The sequence below is a fragment of the Convolutriloba macropyga genome, chromosome 7 (assembly GCF_964194025.1).
Source record: "Convolutriloba macropyga chromosome 7, txConMacr16.3, whole genome shotgun sequence".
NCBI lineage: Eukaryota > Metazoa > Xenacoelomorpha > Acoela > Convolutidae > Convolutriloba > Convolutriloba macropyga.
Window position 1 is genome coordinate 60,049,802 of NC_134474.1, and position 18,504 is coordinate 60,068,305.

At 33.0% G+C, this 18,504-nt stretch overlaps 1 protein-coding gene across 4 annotated transcripts in view; it reads right to left on the reverse strand.

Moving 5' to 3' along the window:
* Positions 1-18,504, reverse strand: part of LOC142343200 (glycine receptor subunit alpha-2-like) — a 206,738-nt gene that overhangs the window by 154,934 nt on the left and 33,300 nt on the right. The window contains exon 1 of one of the 4 annotated variants that reach the window (XM_075394936.1): positions 2,002-2,385. The exons of 1 other annotated variant lie outside the window; for it this stretch is intronic. The gene's annotated coding sequence lies outside the window, so the exon portion shown is untranslated. Of the gene's footprint in view, positions 1-1,538; positions 1,635-1,801; positions 1,926-2,001; positions 2,386-18,504 lie in introns of those variants that run through there. 2 more of the 4 variants (XM_075394939.1, XM_075394940.1) reach the window with 2 other exon arrangements.

Sequence of the window (18,504 nt, forward strand, 5' to 3'; positions counted from 1 at the left end):
CGCTGAAAAAGATGAGAGGGTACAATTGACTTGAAAACATCATTTCCCACCTCAAAGAAATTTGATTTCTTAAAAATATCAAACAACGGATTGCATTAGCCATTTTTAATTAAAACTGATTTAGGTTATTTCCAATTGTTAGGTTAGAATCAATTTGAACGCCTTAATAACGACACCCATGAACTGGTTCTAATAGCTTCAACTTTTAAATTCTGAATCTGAATTCAGAAAACTCTGAATCTGAATCATAATGATTTGTAAAGAATGTGAAATGATTCTCTGTCTGGTATGTGTCAAATTTCGAGTTTTGAAATTTCAATAGATCATTTTCATTACTTTCAAATTACAAATAATAATAGTTTCATCCGCAAACTGAAAAATTTCATTTTGGCATTCATGTTTGCAGAGAAATCATTGACGTATAACAGAAAAAGAAGATGTTTTAGAACACCATGGTTAACAGTCAGCTCCTTTGAAACTAAAACAATGACCAAAAAAAAAGATAAATGTAGAACTATTCGACATTTTTTACTTTGGTGGCGTAACGCATTTGTCTGCTAATTCATTAATCTGATGATTTCTGACCTTTTTATCAGTCGACAGGAACTCCTCACGAAAGCTCAAAAGGCGATGAGAGTGTCTCTGGGACCAATAAAAATCATAAGCTCTTTATTATATAAAAGAACTTCAAATCGGCTGCAAAGTAGTTAGAACTAAGAAGAAGCAATCAAATATTTCGTAGATCCGGAGAGATCCAATAAAACCACTGTTTTGCGGTAAGGAAAAAATGTTTTGGAAAAAATCACAAGGCTCTTCGGGATCATCTACAGTCAAAAGACGATATAAAAATGGAAGGAAAACAGTTGAGAGCGGACTCATAGAGAGGACCTGCAAGGAACGTAAACATGACAAATTTGACACAATGTCTTCATCCGGCGTTGATAAAACGGGTTAAACTTTACTTCAGGGCGACAATTCAGCAGAAAACAGTATGGAGGTTTGTGGGAAATACCTTCAGAGATCACACAATGAAAATATATGAGGCATTCTTGCCAATTTTACAGAATCAGTAAGCATGAGCCTATCGAAGAAGCTTCAAATTCCAGAATGACAGAAACTCAACCAGAAATGGAACTGTAAAATAGGTTCAAAGGTGTGTTGAAAACCTTTCATATTAAAATCAACGCGTGTTGCCGTTCCTCAATTATTTTTTATACCAGCTTACAAAGATTGTAATAGCAGAATTGTTTTCAAAAAATTTGAAATACTGCTCAGAGGTGAGGAAAGTTTGGGGAGATGTTCAATTCCTTAGTTACTTTACCAATTAACTTATTAACTTATTAACTATTAACTTCACCGGAATGATGATTGGAGCAATCTTCAATGCATTACTGACTTGAAACTTAATTTTGCGACGAGAAATAGAAAAATAAGCGGCCGAGATCCTAACAGATTTGAGACTTTTTGCCTCCAATATTCTCAAGAGTTTGACGATCGAACAAAATTTAAAATGTGCAATTGCAATTAAACAATCTCACCTGCGTTTCCAGCCAAAAGTATCATAAAATATATTATTTCTAAAGTATATAATAAAATATTTTGATATTTGACGGTCTGTATTTGAGCAAACCAGCATAACTAACAATTTGACCATTGCTATCATCTGTTTCATAAAAAGTTTTCATCTCTTATGAAAAGGTCAATTTTTCAGGCCAAAAATATATGAAAAATTGAAAATATGAAATAAAAATATTCATGAAACAAGCTTGAATAAAAGGCGGGGCAAAGTTGTAAAATTCACCTGTAATCGGAGGTATGCTGAAACGTCCGAACCATAATTGCTCAAATAAATTTCAATAAAACGTCGACCAACTCTCCTAAAAATGTTCTGACGTTTTCAAAAATTAAAACAGTTGATACATTTTTAATCACTCTGTAACGGAAGATACAGAGAAGATTTCAAAGTGGACAGATACAAACAAAATGTTAGGTTGTACATACCTTTCATTTGGTTTGGTCATGTGTTGTATGGTATGTACACGGTTAGCGTTGTTTGTTTGTTTGCGAGTCTGAAAATGTGTGGGTGATACTAACAGCAGGATAAATAATAACACGCTCTCTGAGCCTCCATCCATAAAAATCACAAACTGTTTCCAGTTTAGAACACAAATAATTGAATTTTTGATTGCGTTTTACAAAAATATCCATTTATAATTCAATCATGACCATGCCAGCAAATTGCGCGTTGAGTTAACAAAATTCATAGCCTCTAATTAAATTGAACCGCCTTAAAATTCTATTTGAAAATAAAACTAAAACTTGAATTTTCGCCAAAAATTAGATTGAAGTCGTTTTTCGAATGACAAAATTATAGTTGCAGTTTAATCAAACAAGCAAAAGCTTTCTTTTCCAATCTGTTTAAAAATCAAACTAAAATTTGGAGTTTTTGCTAAAGAAAGTAAATTGAAGTTATATTTATCGAATGAAACGAGTGAAAACTTATAGTTGCAATTTACTGAAAGATGCAATTTTTTGTTTTTGGAAAACATTGAATGTTATCAATTGTCGGCAGTCATTATCAGAAAATTTATTGAAAGGCGTTTGAAAGAAGTAAAAATAGGGTTATTGTGATTTGGAAACCCATTTTCATCAAAAGAATGAGAGGTAGTTGTCTAGAGTATGAGAATAACTAGATTAATAAGCAGCCTCATTTTTAATCTACTTTTGTCTGTGTATATATGTTGTGAGTTGTAACTAACTATACGTGTAACAAGAAGGCTTCATCGGGAACGTATATGATTGTTGATGCTTACGGGGAATAAATCTTCATTAGCGGGTTGAGAGGCAACCAAGAGAGAGTTCTAAACCCCCCCGGGTGACTTGAGGGGGTGGGATGGGTGTCTAAAGTACGGGGGGTGAGGGTTGTTATTTTGTAAGGCTGGCTCTTCGGGTTACTATTTGTGCCCAGTTCAATATTGGGAAAGCCAAAATTGGAAAGAAGGCTTTTTGGAATTATGGGAACAAAAGATATTTGCTATAATTATGATACAGAACGGGGATGCTTGCTTTTTTGCGCATAAATAAGAGACGTGAACACGCCAAGTAAACAAAACAAACAAAAAAAAACAAGTAAAAACAGAACCTGAATAAAGTATCAAAATAAGCCCACATGGGTATAAGAGAATGGGGGTGAGCTATACCCCATAAAATCTCTTTTCTGTCTCCGAATTACAGACTTTGCAGTTGAAAAAGTGTGATTAAAAGGAGAGAGAGAGAGACTAATTAGTCAACGTCTGATCACGTATTTCATACTTCACCAACAACATTTCATGCACCATAAAACAACATTCAGTACAGTTGGTGTAAGTCGCATTAGTCACGCTTATGTGCTGAAAAATCACTTTAAGTTGTCACCGGAACTTCAAATCCAGTTCTTAAATCCCAACATCAATCAAAAATTAACAAAAGCTAAGCTCGAAAAAGGTGGAAATTTGAAGCGAGCTAAATTGGTCTAGACTAATCCGTCTTTTAAAGTTGTCAAAAAAGAAGATTTGTAATGAATATTAATGACAAGTTTCCAAAAATTGTTGTCATGTGTCGTCTTCATTTTCTAGATAATTGACACTCGCGTCGATCAATCAAATAACTGAAAAATGAATTCATAATTGATAATTTACCCTTTTCAGTTCACGTCCCCAGAGATTTAAAACATTAATTGTAAAAGGGCGAGCACTAAAAAATTTGACAATCGATATTATATGAGCACTATTAAACTACATTATAAACACGCTAGAAAATTTGCTAGCTGTGCATGCCATCGCACTATCCGTTCTGCTTATTTTTATCATTCACCCTAGCACAATTGAGATTGATAACTATATCATCTAATATGCAGCTAAGAGGTTTCGGGTCGAGGTTTTGTCAAAAAAATGTAATATTAGCGGTGAATAGCGTTTCACAGCCAGATGCGCACATCTTTTAGTCTCAAATGCGGTGAATTTTTGTGCGGTTTTTAGCGGTGAAAAAATTTTTTTCACTGCATTCACCGAATTTCTTACAAAAAAGAAACTGCAGCACATGGGTTCGAACCTCTCGCCTCCTGCCTGTCATCAACTTTTTATTCCACTGCGCCATTTGTCAGGCACTTCAATGATATTCCCTGTCAACTTGAGATAAGCGTTGAATTAGTGGTGAATATTTGTAAGAATTGCGATTTTAGCGGTGAAAATTTTCTTCGTTGCATTCTGCTAGTAGCGGTGAAAAATTTTTCTCACGGCATTCATCAAATTGAGCGCAAACATTACACTTTTTACTCAAATTCACCGCAATTATTACATCTTTTAGCAGTTTATATCCAGCACCCAGTGAAATCAAGCTTGAAGTATATGGAGACTTTCAAGTTAAGCTAAATTTTCATGGTAAATCTTTACGTGTCCTGGTAATTAAGCTAATTTCTTCGGAAACAAGGAAAAATTCTACAAATTCGTAAATATCTTTCTTACCACGAATCGTGTCAAGATATCACGCGATATTTCAAGTTTAAATTCACCGGGTCAAGAGTTATTAAGCAGATCAGTCCTCATAAATTAGATCAATCTTCACCATAGCATTTGTCTTTTTTCCTAAAGATGGTTTTAAATCAAAATTTTTCTTCAGACAGTTCTGATTTTTGCCTGACTAGTCAAAATTTCCCCCCACTGAACTGAAACTTGGTACACATTGATAAAAAACACATTAAACTTGCTACATCTTGCCAAAATCTTGACATGATATTTACCATGAAAATACCAAGATTTATACGAACTTGCAAAATCTATGCATGGCTGTCAAGAAAAAACTCTCGGCAAGAAAACCAAGAAAGATGAACCATGACATGGCGATATATAAAAATTTGTAAAAAATGAAAGCACCTTGCAACATGATTTGGCAAGTATTCATATGAACAAGCAAGGTTTATAAAGATTTACCAAGAGTTACCAGGAAAAATTGAGAATTATTAAGAATTGTAGGAAAATTCTGCTCCCATAGTCTTTTAACCAACAATTAAACCTTCTTTTTCCAGTTTAATAAACCTCTTAATTGGCTGCGGGCGCGATATGCACATAACTCTTGACGCTAAAGCCACCGGTTATATAAATACCACAAAAAGTAAAACCAAACGCACTGGACACGAATACGTGGTAGGTATGTGTCCTGGCCAATTTCTCAAAAAGGACTGAAAGAAACATAACATAATTTTCCGGGATTCATATACGGCTCAAGTTGAGTCCAACGCAACAAACAGATTCAAAATCCGTTCACCATATGAGGAGGTATTTCAACACAAATGTAACGTACGAAATGACAAAATCGCCCATGTACGGCTCATGTTTCGCCAAAATTCACCATCTGAACTACATAAAACTGCATACAAAGTATATATGGAAAGACTCCCCACTAAGGTTACTTCCCACAAAATGCGACAAAGCCCATTGAATTCTATCCAGTACTTTGGGATATATTAGCAATATACTGATTTGTAACGTATTTTTTGGGATATAGGCGAAGCTAAAATCTCCGAAACTGAATAAAAAACAAGAAACAGCCTCGCTAGTGTGTTTCAGGGTGTAATTGTGGTCCGTCTCGGCGTTCCTTCGTGGAGAGGTTGGGGCGAAATTTCCTCATCGCCATGTAGGCTATGATGTTTTGTGTTTTGAATTACAATTTTCTTGAATAGAGCAATCAATACTTTTTGAATAGGTTTCACGCCCCTCATTGTGGTCAAATATTAGTTTTAGCAAGCTTGTGGGTCAACTAACTGTGATTAGAGAGAGCAGAGTTCAAAATAGTTTTTTTAGGAATAAAATATTTACCCGACTGATTTGAAAGTAACAGTTCTGCAGTTCTGCTTGATGAATGAAATACAAGTTTTGACACAAAAATTGATATGCCTTGGTACGTATTTTTGCTTAAGATATATCAGAAAACGTTTTTGTTCAGTTCATTCTATATCAAAAAAAGTCTTTAGTTCATATTACCATTACTTAATTAAGCATTTTAACGTACGAGATTTTTTCACAATTGTTACCAAATTTAATTCTAGAAAGGAGTTGCAAAGAGAAAAAACCGTTGCCTGTGAGTTTGAAGTGTATCTTGGTGGATTTATGACAAACAGAAACAGATTCAAGAAGTCAAAAACAAAAACAATCGTTTAGATGCGCAAAATCTTGAACCCAGCATTTTAAAAAATTTTTGTTGAGGAAAAGCAATCATTTAATTCGGATTACTTATTACTTCTCTCATTTATTTCAATTATTGATTTTTGCAAAATTTCTTTTTTCTGCAGAAAAAACATATTTTTAGCAAGCATCAATTTTTGTTTTTTTGTAATTTTACTAAAAATATGCAATTATATACTGCAGAAGGCTAGGAAAAAAGTTTAGGCATTTCAAGATAACTATACCTAAACAAAGTTAAGCTCTATCTTTATCTTAGCTCAAAATAAGGTAAATTTAAGGCAAAGTTTACTTTTACTTTTTTTAACAAGATAAAGTTGAGAAAGTTGAGGTTAATTTAACTTAACTCCATTTACTGTGTTTTGTTCTCAGAAGAATTTGAATTTTTTTTCTGAGGACGGAATACGTTGAGCAGCGATCAGAAAAGATAATAATTGTTTTCAAATTTTGCCAAGATTTTGTCGCGAGCTGTCAAGACATTTATCGGGTCTATCTTGATAGGATCTTAGATTAACCATGAAAAATTGTTATTTCAAGATCTTGGCAAGATGTTTCATGGTTTGCCAGAAGTGACAAGATCATGCATGTATTATCAAAATGTACCAAGCTTCGATTCACTCGGCCAGTTTTTGTTGCGGGATTCTTGGAAGCAAACGAATAATTGAAAAAATTTTGAAAAATGGATATAATGCAACATATCTCGCACGAGTTCTGCAAGAAAGGTAGCTTTTCTCGCAAGACTTGCGATATAGGCGCTTTTTCAAAGTAGTCATCGAAGTAAAAGTGCAGCAAAAATTGACAGTGTTGTACGAACCAAAAGAAGAGAAACCATTGAGTAAAGTCTCGGATGCTGATGGAAACTGATAGCGAAAAACAAGAACATTCTGTATATTTTTTTGTTTTTATTTGTTTAGCTTTACTATGTGAACTAAAAAAAATCTAATAAACTAATTTTAGAAAACTATCCTTAATTTATGTATACCAGACGCCGCAGGCAAACATGAAAAGTAGTTAACAAAATTTTACAATTTTTTAGTTTTCTGGAAGACATCACAATTGCGAAATTAGTCAAAATTTGCATATATATACAACAATCCAATGCATGTCAACTATATATCATACTACAAGAAAAACTCGATAAAATTGCCAAAAGCTATTCAATGAAATGAATACTCAACTTAAGGAAACCCAAAAACATGATTTCTTCAGTTACACTTTTTGAAAGGTCAAAACTGATTAAACAAGAAGACTCAAAGTCTTGCATCAAAATACAATTGATCCTTCTATGTATTTTCAATTGAAGTTTCTTTCGCATAAAAGGAATTATTGATGGTAGACCATTTAGGGGGTTTTCATTTTTTCCGAATCTTTTTCATAACAAAAACTTTATATTAACGTAGTAAGGAAATGTTTTTTCGGTTGAATTTTAAAACTTAGTTTCTCAATGTTTGAATAGTTTCAAAAGTTCTTAGGTTTCGTTGCTATGTACTAATTGGCGCAAAGCCGTTTCATTTTCCTAATACATGGGTAGCAACGTTTTAATACGGATTTCTCTTACAATTCTTCCTCTGTCGCTTTTGATTTATGGTTTACACATAAGGGAAATTAGAATGTTGCTAGAATGTTTTTTAAAAAGAAAATTTGAATGATTTGGGGATGAAAGCAGTTGGGAGACACTTAAAAGTAACTTTAGTAAGTAAAATCCGATCACTTCGGATCACTTAATAAATAAAATCCGACTCGCTTTAGTAGTGACTCCTTCTCTGCCTAATTAATTATTTTTGTTCCGACCCCACCTGTGGGGGAGGAACTATATACTCAAATAGGTTTTTTTTGTTCAGACAATTTTGACCGATCGATTATTCATCGTAGAGAAATGTGAGTGGTATCCTTAAAAAGCCCGTCCAGTGTAGAACTCGAAACTAAAAAGTTTTTTTTTGGTTTTATTTTTTTTTCAAGCAGATATCGAGGATTGAAGTTCTGTGTGAACACGGGAAATTTGACTTGATTTTGTTCAATTTTAGGGTAATTTTGCATCAACTTAAGATCTTTTTTATTAAATTATATTTCAAAATTATATTTCCCGGCACAAAATTTCCCGGCATAATTTTGAACTTTATTTCAAAATTATATAGTTCAAAATTATATTTCCCGGCACAAACTGAACCAACTTTGAGTTCCTAGTAGACGAAAGGCGATATAAAGGCGGTCTCATAGGTAAGTTTACTATCAAAAAATTGAATTCCATTTGAAAGCTCTTTTTTTTATAAAACTTTTCACTTTTTTGTTGTCTTGGGTCACCTAGAGACTAGTCACTTTTCATATCTAGCTTCCGTTACTGACAAATCTGATTTACAGTCAAATGAAAACATATTAACAGAAAAAGTCTTCAAGCAATCGCTCGTGTTTTTTTTTGCTTCGATTCTATGTTTTCGTAATTTTAAATAAAATTTTGATTTCTTTTGAGCTTTCACTAATTTTTTGAAGTTCTATGGCATAGTCTAGTTGATTAAAAAAGCAATAGGTTTTGTAATGAGCTTTAAGTTAATCTATTTAAGGCTTTCGGTGGACAGCTAATGGATGTTACGACTTTAAAAATGATTTTTCAAGAATTTTTTAACATTAACCGATCATATAATTATTTTCCTGAATTGTTAGTCATTCTCAGTGATGTAAGAACCCATTTTCATTCTACCACAGCTAAAAATATTCTGGTTAGCGGTTTTATCTTCTAAATATTAGTTAGAAGACTTCAATGCAACAAAATTTCAAAAAATTCTAAAATTTGTTGGATTTTTCTTTATTATTGGTTCCTCTTGTAATCTTATCACATTATCCTGAGATTAATAACTCCCATTGGCTTACAGTAGACATTCAATGGATCATGGATAAAGTTTTCAGAGAAAAACTTATGATTTAAATGGCTTCAACAGTTTCCTCTCGCGCTTGTCCACTGAACTTTTGGTTTTTGCCTGTATTTGTTCTTGTTTCCATAGTCTTAAGAAATATTGTTATGTCTTATAGATTACTAAGCATGATAAACATTCTTGTACAATCAAGACATATACTACGTTTGAGCGCATTTACTGAATTCCGTTGAAAGCTATTGAATTTAATGTCTGTTAAAAACTTTAAAAATAATTTTTCGAATTTCTATTTTGAAAATTATCCAATCTTAGACTTACTTCCACTTTTCGTGAAAGGTAAGTCAGTCTCAGTGATAATTGGACCCCCTTCTTTTCCACTTCAAAAAATGTTAATCCAGACAGCGGTTTTGTTTTCTAACTATTGTTGTTATGACTTCGATGCACGAGTTTTCATAATTTTTTTTCAATTTTTGGAATTTTTTTGTGTTTTTGGTTCCTTTTGGAATCTTAGCACAATATCCAAAAATTGATAGTCGCATTGGCTCAGACATGACGTTCAATAGATCAACCATATAGTTTTCAGGGAAGAACTTAATGTTGAAATAGCTTCGGCACTTTCTTCTCGCACTTTTCTAATTAAATTTTGGATTTTGCCTATATTTGTTCTTGTTTTAATAGTCAATGGCTTATTGTAAAGCCATACTGGTGAATTATGGATGACCAACATCCTTGATGTCTCATCAGTGCATAACTTAGCGTATTTGTTAGCTTCCGTTGAAAGCTGTTGAATTTAATGGCGTTGATAAAAAATTTCGTGCTCTTAACGTATTTGTCCATGTTCGTTGATTTATTGGAGTCAAATTTTCAAAAAAGAGGATCCCATTGCTTTTAAAAAATAATTGGAAGTCGAAAAAGTATTTACTGAAAAGTTCAATTCTTAAGGGCTTCGACACTTTTTTCGCTCAATTTTTTTCCGTTTTGCTATTTTTGCTTCTTTTTTATCCTTTAGGTAGTTGTAAAATGTCCACCGGTTCCATAAGCTTGTAATTGATGATTAAGTGAATGATTTTACCCGAAGCAATAAATTTGTTGCGAGTACATTTAAAGATTATGATATTATACATTTTGAAGATTTTTAATGATTTTTTCAATTTTTTCAGTTTTTGTCTTTCTTTTCGTAATTTGTAATTTATTCTCATCATTGAGAGGTACCATACATTTCCTTGTATTTTAAAAATAACCTTCTAATTGATTTTACGACGTAACTGTTCTGTTTATTGGATAATAGGCGTTTTTATAAAATGTAAATTGTATGATTTTGTTTCTTTTTCTCGTCCCTTAGCACAATCGCGTAATAACAGATCCCAATAATTTTTAAGCGCGGCGCAAGTTAACTTATTTATTCATTCAGTATAATTTGAGTTGAATTAGTATATCAAGACATTCAATTAAAAAAACATAAAAATCTAATAATAGCTAATGATTTTAATGGCTTCACTAATTTGTGTTTTCGCAATGTTTGTAATTTGTTGTTCGTAATTTTTTGAGTTTTACTGCATCTTTAATTCTTTTCTAAAGGCTTAGTCTAACCCGAGACAGGTCATATTGGTTTCTTTGTAACTTTTTAATAAATTGATTGATAATTTTTTTGTTAAAAGCTAAATATTCTTGAGACTTTTGAAATTATTCGGTTTAAAAAATGTTGATTGAATTTTGAATTTCGCCAAATCATTTCCTCTTCTTGTCGACTTGTTACCTAGTCTCATTAAAAAAAAGTCACATCTGATGTTTAGTTAGGAAAAAGTAAATTAGTGTTGGTAGGGTTTTGACTGATTTTAATTGGACGTTCTTACTAGGTGCTCTTAAATTAGGATATTGAGTTTTTGCCGTGAAATTTTTGTTTTTGATTTTTTATGTTGTTGTTGTTTTTCTAGTGGTCTTTGTAATGGCAGGTCTCGTTGTAACTTTGCATGGCTTTATTTAAATCAATTATTGGTTCGTTTGTGCAACGATTTTTTTTTTTATTCTAACATCTGTTTTTGATTATCTCTTTGTAGAAAATGTAAGTCAAAAGACAGTTAAGTCAAAAATGTAGATGAGCGCGGGTTGGAACATCATGTGCAAACGCACATTAGCGAGCCTCCTTTTTGCTATCTAATCTCGAATACTTGAACAATCTAACGTGAGCAGTAAACTTCTCGACTCGAGATCGTATCAAGTTTCCTCAAAAGGAAAACCGATGTTAATGTTAGCATTTCGCCTGTTCTGAAAAAAAGAAAAACAAAATCTAAGGTTGTCAAAAAGTTTGAGCAACTCCTATATAAAATCTGGCAAGGCTTCCCTTATTTTTATGAGTGGAGAAATAAATTTTTCATGGACAACGAGAAGAAAAAACTTCTGAGAATCCAATACCGTCAGAATAACAGCTATAGAGTATCTCCGAAAATAAAATAGCCAGGAAAAAGTTATTTCGTAATTGATCAGAAAACTATAAGATAGTTTGTGAAGACGCGTACCTGTTGTAATTGTCGTATTTAGAAATCTAATGTTGAATTGATCAATTTTAAAGTTTGCTCAGACCATTTATTCCATCCAAAATGCTTGGCAAAATCAATTTTGAAACGAAAATGTTGATGGCTGTATTTCCTCACTTCTCATTCAATATTTAAGATGACATTGTTACAATAAAGAGAAAATGGGCAATACAAATTTAGGATTCAAAAAAGTGTAGTCTAGTTTCCAAAGACCACAGACGACCAAACAAACAAAATGCACTCATAAAACAACTGTTCTTTCACGTGAACAGTTTTAATTTTTCATATCTCTTAGAATTATGATCAGTCATGAATTGTGCACAGAAATATGACAAAGAAAAAAAGGAAAGTAGGGTGGACAAAAAAGAACAGCTATTAAAATATGCAATGACAAAAAAAACGAAATAGGAGACAAAAAACCTGAAAATCGTCACATTTAAATTTGCAATTGTTTGAATTCAGCCACAATCCAATCTTTTGCTGGAATCTGTCAAATTTAATTCAATCGAATATAATCACACCAATCGAATATGATCACAAATGGAGTGAGGTGGGAAAATTATGAATCCTATGTTCCAGACATCAAACAGTCATGGTTAGAAGATTCAGGTCAGCATGAAGCACGAATCTAGTATGTCAGAATTTGTGTACCTTATTGCAAAGCAATTCGGTACAGTGCTTAGTTATTACGGCCATAATTCAAAAGAAAAATGCAAAGAAGGCAACTTTTTCATGAAAACGTTGATTCTGGCTCCGGATATTTCTTATCGACCAAAATCTTACTAAAAGTATTAAAATGAAGCAGATGGTTCAAAATGGTTTGAAATAGCTGAATAAGATGAAATGAACCAACGAAATGCTGACTCATCAATTTCAACATCAATGTAATCGAAACTAAAGGTTCTGCAAACATTAAACTAATAATTTTAACCTCAGTTATTGATTCAAAAACAGATGAAAACAAAAAATCTCAATTAAACAGATAAAAACATATTAAAACACGTAAAATTAAATTGTTGGATCTGTAAAAATTTCTCTAGACTATTGAAAACGAGCTTTTGCTTTTGCACTAGCAAACTGTTGATATAAAACAACAGGAAAAACTTGTTGAAACGAACGGTTCGAACAGTTACGTCAAGAACAGTGTGTCTTTTAGCTGCGAAGCACCGCAAAACATTAGGATTCTCAAAGTTGGAAGGAAGTAGCTGACTTCCCACTAACAATAACAACAAAATAAAGCGAAAAAAATCTGAATTCCATTTGTCATACAGAATTCGTATTCTGTATTAGTTTGATGATTTGCTGGGCGATTTGTTAAAACTGATTGTTCCGATTTTCTTGAGCAATCGCGACGCGAAAATTAAGAATGGATACCTTTATAATCTTTGACAGAAAATTTGAAAGAATCCGCGCTTTCAACAAGACTGGAAGAGGCATCTTTTGTTTCTAAATTTATATGGTTTCCACGAATCAAAATGTTTTTTCCGTCACGGATGAAACAAAGTCAAACACAAGCAATAAAGTGTTTATTCTGAGCACCATTTGATCACCTTTCCAGATGAATTATTGCTAACTCAACAGTCCATGAATGAATAAAATCAATGTCCAGTGAAAACAGGCGAATGCTGATATTTAAAAAATCTTCCCGGAAGCCAGCAAAAAATGAGCCATAATGTGGAAAACGTTTTATTCGAATCAGCTATCAACCTAAATAATTAGAATCCAGAAAGGTATCAAATTTCTATTATGAGTGGAATCTGATATTTGATGGAGAACTAAAACTTGATGGAGAAGTGAAAAAGATTCTTCAGAGAATGGCTTGTGGAATAAAGGTTTTGAATACAATAAGTAAAAGTTTACCAGAGAAAACGAAAATCTTATTGCTTAATGCGATAGTAATAAGTCACCCTCCGCTTTAATTTTGATAGGGTTGCAAAAGTCATTACTCACAACTTTAGAAAAACAATTGAATTGGGGAATAAAAACCATTTTTAATAGGAGAAAATACGATCGGTCCACAGATCTCAAACTTCGCAACAAAATATTACCAGTCTCTTTTCTCTTGAAATTTCATTGCTCAAAATATTTTTTTCGCCTACTCAGCAGCGATTTTCCAGCATATAAAATTGAACCTCTCTCCACCATGAGAATAAAACAACATGACAGGTCAAAAAAAATAACGTTCGATATAAGAAAGAACAATAAGTTTTTAACTGATTCTTTTATTGCACAAGCCATTCCAGTTTATAATAGTCTGCCTTTTAATATTAGACTAAAAACAACATCGAAAGCTTCCTTAAATTGTGAGAACATTTTATAATCGCATTTTAGGCCATTTTTTTACTAATGTAATGTCACATTTTAGTTGCGTAATTTAATGATTTTGCAAATTTACATAATGTTATATTCTTAACCTTAATTGCCTCTTCTTCCATTTGTTTTTTATTCTAATGTGTACCAGAGGAATTTTAAAAAACGTGGTTTACAATGAACACAATGTTACATTGACGAGTTACGAGCAATTCCAGGTAAACTGTAAGTTAACTAAAAAAAATACTTAAAATTGTTGCGTCTTTGTTTGGTCTCCTCGATATGATAGCGCCTCTGATATTTTGGTAATAAAAAATTTTACCGGCCACATTCAGCCCCGGTCCAAAATTGGATAAGCTCTTTTTGCTCGGTTACATTCCGGACTCCAGCAAAATAGTTAGAAGACAAATTTTGGGCGCTCATTGGCATTCAGAGTCTTAAAAACAAACCACCCTCTAGACACAAAAGTTACCTCAAAGGAGCTTCACTTATTCACTGGATAATCGAAATATTCCATATCAGCCGTATAATAGTAGCAGAGTGGAAATTTTGATTAGTCTTTTTTTGTAAGACCCGTACGGGCAAGGCTTGAAATAGACTCCATTTAACGCATGACTATCACCAATCAAAGGGGTTTTATACAGAGGTGAAATATCTCAAACTATTACAGAAAGAACAAGAAATAGAGTCCTCAGGTTTTCTTTTTCAGACAGACAGCACTACATTCTTGTGTGGTTGAGAACACTTGAAAAGAACCATCGAAACTGGTTATGGACATCGATTGGCCAAAGTTTCAGATGTCTCCTCAGTTGGAGACCGAAATTGCACTGAATACACAACTAGCCAGACCCACAGCTTTCGGCCCAAAAATTCGTTGTTCCTGACATGTGAAAATTGTTTTTTTTTTGATCAAAAAGTCGTCGTGATAATCAAAGCCGACTCATAAAGAAAGTAAGCACTTGGAGCATGTTCGTACGAATGAAGGCTGGTTCTTTATTTTAGGTCAATTGACTAACAACCTCACAAAATTAATTTCCAATTGATCGCATAAACAATTGTAACTGTAGCAGAATGAAGCTGGGACTATCAGTAGTGATATCCACAACCTCTCTCTAGAGTTTGTGAAACATTATTCGTTGTCAGTACCTTTGACTAATTTCTATTCTGAGAAAGTAAAAGTTAGTTATAACTACTTCAATTGTAAATTATGGCAAAAATTGAAGCTTAAAACCAACAACTCTGCATAGCAAATGATAGTTAACTTGAGTGACAACTGTTCCTGTTAAGGTTTAGTACGATTCTAAATCTTCAACCTGTGCAGAAAATAAGAAACATAGCAGGACAATTCCTGTCGTACAATTCAAATAATTTTCATTGACTAAACAAAAAACTAGACCTAGTATTGCGGCTGAGCTTAATAACTCAGAAGTCAAATTGAATAGCGCTTCAAGGTCATTTCAAGCATTAAAGCTAGAATAGCGTGACAAGCGAAATTTAATGCTACATTCTATCGAAGCCATACAGATTTGTTCAACATTGTTCACTTTGTTCAACATTGTTCACTTTGTTCAACATTTATATTTAGCAACTATTTGGTTATATTAAATTGACATAAAGTGCGTATTGAAGCACACTTCCTTGAGCGGTAAATTACTTGTTATCGTGTCTTGTTTCTGTGAATCATATTAGTGATTGTACAGTTTTAACTTTACTTTGACTTGTGAAAAGAGAATTAACTTTGATATTCTCAAAACTTTCTTTCTGAGGAACGAAGTTCCCAAGTAAGAGAAACTTTGTGCAAAGCATAAAGTCAGTTTCTCTTACTGGCTTTAACGAAGCCTATTTTAGTTCAAAATTGGTGTTATTGAAACCAATAGAGAGACTTGCTAACTTTGAATTTTGAAAAATATTTTTATTATCAGATTTGCAACTGGTAAGACAGCCCGTTTTACAACTGCTAACTGCAGCAGGTTGAAACTTTGCATAGTTATAGCCAAGTTATAGGGCCACAATTTGTAGGAACGGGAATTTCTATATTCGGTTTATAACTTGAGTTATTAACAAAAACTCAACAAAAATTTGATTATTTCAGTTTGAATTATTTTGTTATTCTGAGAGAAACAAGTTTGTTATAACAGCAAAGCTGTGCAATTAGTTATCAAGCGTAATAGAGCAACAATTAATGCAACGGTATTCTAGAGTATAGCGGATATTACAATTCACAAAAGTTAACTGCAAAAACACAATATCCGGACAGATTTGAAACCGCCGAAACGAACTGGGCGGAGTAAAGTTTTCCTTGACTTTGATAGGGGAGCAGCCGTTACACCTAGAATGGACTATGAGTGAATTGCAAAAACCATTTATAAAAAATCAGATAAAAAAATAAAAAAAAAAACAAAAAACTAGGTCTAGAATGAAGTATGAATGGATTGGAAAAACCATTTAGAAAAAAATCCGATCCAAAAAATCGAAAAAACGGTAAAAATAAAAGTGAAATTGCCGCATGTGAACAAAAAACCGCTATCGAGAAACCGAATTTTTGTTCAAACATGGTTTTCTCACTCTACTTTAAAATTAGAGCGAAACAAATTCACGCCGCAAAATCACTCGCTTTTTCGCTCCACTTCCTGTTTTGGCGTGACCAAAATCACTACTCCAATTTTAATTCAAAAATCATGAAAATGTGTTACAAGATCTTAAAACAAAGACAGCGCCCCAATACAATTCAAATTATTTGAATTGTAAAAACTTAAAAACTACACCGAGTGAACATTAATCTCCTTTTCAATAGTTGATTCATGTGCACCAACTGCTTATTATCACGCACTGATGGACTGAATGGTAATGGTCAAAAAATTTTCTTGAAAACTTTTAGGTTGATGTCTGTATAGCAGACTAATTCTCAAAGGCATAGCTTTAAATCAAGGACCCAAACAAAGGTCTCACTCATAGAACATAGGAAAAAAATATCCTATAATAAGATGGAATTTATACATAAGATTTTGAACAATGAAAATTTTAGTGGCCACAAATTTGGATATGATGCAATTTTGTTCCCTGGGCCTATGAACAGCTTAGACGGAGCACTAAAACATTTCTTGCTCTTAACCCTCTGTTCGGAAAGCGGGGTGTACAAATTTGGAGTCCGAATTTGTTAGAAAAAAAAGTCCAGTATTTGTCGTTTTTGACTATACACAAAATCTGATACTTATATTCTCATATTTCAATTCTTGCCCACCGAAGATCCAATTTGCTGTTTAATAGTGACTCGACCAATATGTATCGAAAACAAAATTTTGCCGTTTTCCTTTAAAAGATAAAATCATTCTTTGTTAATTAGTTGCAGAAAGAAGCCTTTCAACTTTTCAACAGATCTTAGTTATTTTACAATTTCGTATGTCCCGAGCTTTCTCCAGTTCTGTTGTTCTGCAGTTTTATTGTTCCCTTGTGGCATTGACAAAAACGTGGTTGTTTTGAAAAAAAAATAAAATTTTGCTTTAAGCTAGGTATCTATTGTTCCTTTTCGTTGAACTCTCGATAAAATTCGAAGAAATTTTGCTCAAAAAACGGTTTAACATTTTCAAGAAAAAATGGCTTTTTAGAATATGAAATTTCTAAAATTCATGCTTTTTTATTCCCTCTCTCAAATAATTTCACGTGCGCTTATCGCTGATGGGCTTTCGCATGAACAAAAAGTAATTTTTTTCCTTCAAAAGTCACGGAGCTGTAACTCATGCTTCAGATAGCTCTTGCAACATTTATGCCTACATAACTCTAAAAAAATTTTAATACCTGGCATTGATTTCCTATAAATCCGAATCGACCACTATAACATGAATGAAGATAGACTTCTACAATAATTAGAAAAATTATGGAAAACGGCATTCCTACACAACTTAAACGCCAATAGCAATGCTTGTGAAAATGATAGAAATCTGTCTGTTTTTTTTATCTGCGAATAATTTTAAGATATATCTACCACAGGCCGGACTACCAGAATGTCTTTCGAAAAGTCAGGGGGTATGGTCTATAAGTCACATCTTCCTGTTTTTTTAAGTTAAGGCAAAATCAATTTTACAGTCGCATTAATCCTTTTTATGACCTGTTATATCTTATCCTATTGTTTTTAGTGGCGCCAGCAAAGACAATAACAATCATCCGAAAGCACTTGAATAATGGCTTCTAGAAAGGAAAAGAAACACTCAAAGACTTGGATCTGTTTGACACAACGTATAATTCCTGGAGTAAGCCACCCAGGACTCTGTCCTCCAGCTATTTTCAATCAGGTTTTTACTGGAACAATTGGTATTGTCCAATCAGTAAAACTTGAAACTTCACTTAGCCGACGGGTTAGGGCTTTTGTGAAGCTCAGCAACTTTTTTTATTTTTAAAACATCAATTACGCACTATTGATCAGGACAAAAACTACGAAATATTCCACTACCAATTTAAGATAGTTTCATGACAAAAACAACCTTAATTGTCCATCTATGCTCTGCAATGCTCAGTACTTATTAGTAACATTTGCGTTGGCATAGCTCATAATCTTGATTGCATAAAGTACGGCGTTAAGAA